Source organism: Solanum dulcamara, chromosome 6, assembly GCF_947179165.1.
Source record: "Solanum dulcamara chromosome 6, daSolDulc1.2, whole genome shotgun sequence".
NCBI lineage: Eukaryota > Viridiplantae > Streptophyta > Magnoliopsida > Solanales > Solanaceae > Solanum > Solanum dulcamara.
The window spans coordinates 56,987,433-56,993,136 of NC_077242.1; positions in this window are offsets into that span (position 1 = coordinate 56,987,433).

Genomic DNA, 5,704 nt, shown 5'->3' on the forward strand with positions numbered 1-5,704 from the left:
TGAGAAATAAAGAAGTTGCATTTGTAAAGGTTCTTTCTAGGAACCAACTAATTGAGAGTGCTACATGGGAGGCCGAAGCCAATATGATGTCTTTTTTTCCTCAACTCTTTCCCTCTGCTCCAGCTTGAATTCATGTGTTTCAGCCACTCTTATATTTTCATATGCATGCATGTTTAGAAAATTGATATTTAAGTAATATTTTAGCTTGGGGCTTATTAATTCTTGGTCCATGTATTTTTATGTGTTGTTTCAATCATGTTAGGTTGTGTTATACCTTGATATTTTTTAGCTGAGACCTAAGCCACTCTCCTTATGCGTATAGGACCGAACCTCGATAAATTCTAGTTGTATATATATTTTAGGATCAATTTCTAAGTATTTTAAGTGTATTTGAGGTGAATTGGGGTTATGAGGAACTTCTGTACTAAGTCGAGTTCAAAGATCCTTTACCGATTAAATTTTTGTATAAGATCTTATAAGAGTCAAATTTAAATGACCATATCTCTCAGAATGCTAAGATTTAGGTGGCCCATGACCTATCAAATTAAATATCTACGTGTCCTTTTTTCAATGCTACCAAGTTTGCCTTATTTTGAGTTCGAAATAAAATGTTATGACCATTTTATTGGATGCATTCAACCTAGCAGTAGTCTTTAATGGCTCCATGACGTAAAGAGGATGCGGACTTCACTGCCTAAGCCAAACGACGCCCCTTTTATTTTTTAAAGGGTATTTTTGTCCCATAACCATTTAGGGGTTATTTTAATATCTCTAAATGTGTAAAAAACGGTTTTTTCTCATTAAAAACCATCCCATTCACTCCTAAACTTAAACGCTCAAGAATGTCAAGAACACATCAAGTTAGGGTTCTCTTTCAAGGTTTTTTTATCAAGGTAAGTTCTTCTCTATAGATTCCAAGCTTTTCAACTAAAATTTCTTCATCTATTCATGAATCTCTAAGAAAAATCTTAAATCCTAACCATAGGGTTTCCAAGAAAACAAATCCAAGAATTTCAAGAAAGGGTCTCTTGATTGTTATTCTTCAAATTAGGATTCTTCCTCAAGATTTATGGAGATTTTCAGATATGTAAAGCTAACCACAACATTGGATTGAGTTCGTCCATGTGCCCTATATCTAATTCTATCAATTATTAAAAACGAGTTGAGTCTAACCTAATTTCTTAAATTTCGGATGGGTTAATTCTTTTTCTATTGAATTTTGTATAATTATGTATTGAGGTTATTGTTGTTTTACATCTCTCAATTGATTGGAATTGTTGTTCATGGCTACTTTCTAGTGAACCCTAATAGATTTGATAATCATGACTTTTACATACATTTTTTAGTAAAGATGATGGTTTTTATGCGTTGATGAAGGAAGTGATTTGAACTAATATTATAGAGTCTAAATGAGTATGAGGGTGGAACATAATAGATTGAAATCGAGAAGGAGTTTTGACGAGATGTGAATGTTTTTGAAAGAATATTTTATTAAAAGAACTTGATTATTTGAGCATGAGCATTGATTTTAAACGAGTTTGAGTTTTTGTGTCATTCATGATTATATTGAGTCTTAAAGCATAATTTTTGAATGTATTAAATAAGTATGAGTTGAGTAGGAGAAGTCTTTAAATGTTGTCATAAATGCATATACAAACTACTCTTGAAAGATGTGATTGTTATTAATTGGATAGTGTGATTGTTATTAATTGGTTGAGAGATTTGATTGTGATAAAATTGATGAATTGATAAAAGTCCAAATGAGACTTGTCATATGACTAGATTGAATTGATTTGATTTGAGTCTTATGAGCATATTGAGTCTTGGGAGGAGTATCGAGCACTGAATTGAGTAAGAGTATAGTTACAACTTAAATCCGATAAACTACATAGCCAGGGAGGGTTAAACCTATTAAGTCCCAAAATGTGGACTTTGATTCACTGTGGATCCAATGATAGTGATTCTTCCCTTACCTTGGTAAAGTATTAAATGGGTGTGGCAATGACACTACTTTGTTGTATACTACCGACTCATAGGTGATGGTTGTAGGGTTAGAGAAACTCCCAATTAGGATATGAACTTTTATGATAGGATTGCTTGATTGAGATTGTAGATGATTGAGTCAATTTTATAATGCAGACATCGGTATTAGAGATCCTCGACAGGAGTACCATTGAAGATCTATTTCCTTCCTGATAGTGGTAAGACCTCTTTGCATTCGGGGGAATCATAAATTTTTTTCCTATGAGTATTTTCTTTAGAGATAGCGATGGGTTTGTCTTGGCACCTTCTTGATAGTTGATAGAGGCTTCATTGACATAGATTGAGTATATTGGAGTTGACATCCCTTTTAACTATATTTTGCTCAAACTTTTATTTATGAGATTGGGTTGATTTTCAAAGATTGTCTAATTAAAACTATTGTTTTATTTGAGTTGTTGAATTGGTTATCCCACTAGAAAATATCATATTATTGCATTGAGTCTTTCGCTGATTGATTGAATGAGTAATTACACCAAGTGGTTCGCTTGGGGACCAGCAATGGTTTCCAAGTATTGGCTCTACTTAGGTACTCTCTCGGGGCGTGACATACTATTAGATCTTTTTCCTTACTCTATGTTCCCAAGGGAGAGATATTGTAAGATCTAGGAAGTTGGAAAGATGGAATGAAGGAAAAAGTTATAGAAAAAGGATTTGGTTCCAATTCCCACGAGATGACCTATAGGTCATAGGATTTCCTATTATCTGTAGGGAGGTCTTGTAGGAAGGGAACTTGGTAGAAAAATTGCAAAATGTGAGACTCGAGTTACATATGGATTCTGCAGACCGTACAAGGTCCTACAGTCCATTAAAGAGGGTCGTAAGAAGGCCATGATATTTTGGAAAATTTTCTACGTGTTAGGTCATTTGATGAGAGGGTCCTATGGACAATGGAAAGTTCTACGATCTGTAGGGTCGACCCGTAAAAGAGATTCAGAGACTTGGTTTTTGGGATTTTTGAGAGTTGGTGGGATGAGCCACTTTGAAGATCGTAACAAGTTCTACGAATGGGTCCTATGACCGGTAAAACTACCTACGACCTATAGGATAGGGGTCATAGGATTTGAGGTGTGATTTCAGCATTTGGGGCATGGTTTCTACGAGGGATCTTGATGAGTCGTAGGAGGACCTACGGACCAAAGGTCCATCCGTAAGTCACTCCGACAGTTTTAAGTTAGGGATATTTTGGACTTTTCCCATTTTTTAACTCCTAAACTATGTCATTTTGGACTATTTTGGACTTCTTATAACTACCCAACCCCTTCAAACTAACCTCATTCTCTCCCATTCACCTAAATTTCATCTAAGACACTCAAATTCTCTCCAAAGGTTTCTCCTCTAAGTCAAGGCTAAGGCTTGAAATCAAGATCAAGTCCCCATTGCTAGAAGTTTTCTTTTAGGCCTTGACTATCCAGGTATGTGGGAATTCAAAAATAGATTTCTTTTATCCATTAGGTCCCAAAAGTTCTCAATTCTCCAAAGTTATTTTCACCCAATTCAGTTTCATGTCAATTCTTCATGGGTCTTTCTTAATTAATTTCAATTAATGTTATTCTACTCTATCATGCATGAATTTACTAAGATATATAATTTTTAATTGATTTCATATGGACCCATGCATTATGCCTACGATTTTCAATATGAACTATAAATTTATGATCATGAAATTTATGAAGGATTTATGAATGTCTTATGAAAGTAATGGATGATGTTTCAAGGATGTTTTCAATTATATATCAATGTATTGTGAAAGGTTTTCTCACAATATGAATGAGATCATGATTTAGATGCTTACAAAGGTATGTGTCTTTATGAATAATATTATTAATCTGATTTAAGGAGCTACTCTTATATGATTTTATGAATGTGGATTGGTACATGTTTATTTTCTTTCCTAATTTTAATGATTTTATATATATTCGGATGCGATTTGACTTAGCACCAGGAGGTCTTGAGGTGGAGACTTGGTAATAAGTCTCTAGTAATAACCTCTAGTCCCAAACTACGTGCCCTCATAGGTTTTCTTAAATGACTTAGCTAGTAGATCCACAAATAGCTCATGATGATAATGATAAGGAGTCTACCTTGGCAAGTAGCCTCTCTCTTTTCGGTGTAGGAGTTACACCAAAATCCATGTTATAGCTTACATAGTTTTATTATCGATGATAGTCCATATCCCACAAAATGACTATGTTTCTTATAAGTTCTTAAAGGATATTTTACGATGCATCAATCTTATCTCATGATTTTATGTTTTTCTTCACACTTTTCAAGTTATTTGGTTATGCATCGCATTGTCATGCTTATTATGTCCTTTTATTCATGTTATGCATATTTCTCACATACTTAGTAAATTCTATGTACTAACGTATACTTTTACTTATATTATTTTATAATATAGGTCATGATGCTCCCGTCTGCGTGGCTAGTTTGGACATTTACTCAGAGTTAGCTTATTTTGGTGAGTCCTCGTGATTCGAGGGTGAACCCGTCATGTCATTTCTATCCTATTCAAGTTTATGGTCTTTATATGGTTTGGATGAGCTAGGTCTTGTCCTACACCCCCCCTAAAGTCTAGTAGAGGCATTATCAAACTAGTAGAGTATATTTCATTTATTTCGTATTCTATTTTTGAATTCTCTTATATCGAGATTTCTATGGTTTAAGATTTATCTTCCACATTTAAAGTTTACTCTTGATTTCATGTTGTGTTATGTCATGATATGTATGCTAAGAGGCTTGATTAGACCCCTTTGGGATTTAGTTACCATGTCTGTTTAGGGTGTCTGGCTTGGATCATGACAACATCCAAGATCAGTGGTTGTCAAAAACATTCTTTTCTATTTGAAATATACTCTTTACCTTCAGTTTATCATCCTGAGCTCACCAAGATTCATTCTACAGGCCTTCACATATTCTGATTGGGTTGTCTCTCTAGATAATGAAAAGTCAACAAACGGCTATGCCATCTTTCTTGGATAGGATCTTATATCATAGTCATATAAATAAACTCATAGTTGCTCTCTCTTACAATGAATCTTAATATAAAGCTCTTTCTAATGTTGGTGTTAATCTCTCCTAGTTGCAATCATTTTTATTTGAACTAGATATCACTTTTCGCTCCCCAATGTCCTTTGGTGTAACAACCTTAGTTATCGCTTATTTTACAATAATTGTGTGTTCCATACTCATACCAAACATGTTGAAATTAGTTATCTTTGTTCAGTATAGGGTAGCCATAAAAAATATCTCCAACCAGTTCCTGTTACCAACAATCAACTTGTCATTGTTTTAACTAAATGTATTGACCCTCAAGGTTATTTTTATCTTTTCTAATATTTTTCAGCGTTTAGAACTTTCCTGTAGTGACCCCAAGTCATTTATGACTTACTGGCATTGATAGTTCGGTTGCCTAGTCGTTCATTTAGATTTTATGCCCGTTTTCTTATTTTGGAGCTCTTAGAGTTTGAATGGTTGACTTTGGTTAAAACTCTATGAAAACAACCTCAGAAAGAAATTTTGATGGTTCTATCAGCTCCGGAATGGCCAAATTAGGCTAGTAGCTGGGTTAGCACGAGTATCAAGTCAATCGGTGTGAGATTGAGGCCATTTGACGCTTTAGCCTTTGAAATTTGGCCTAAGGTTGACTTTGATCAACATTCTT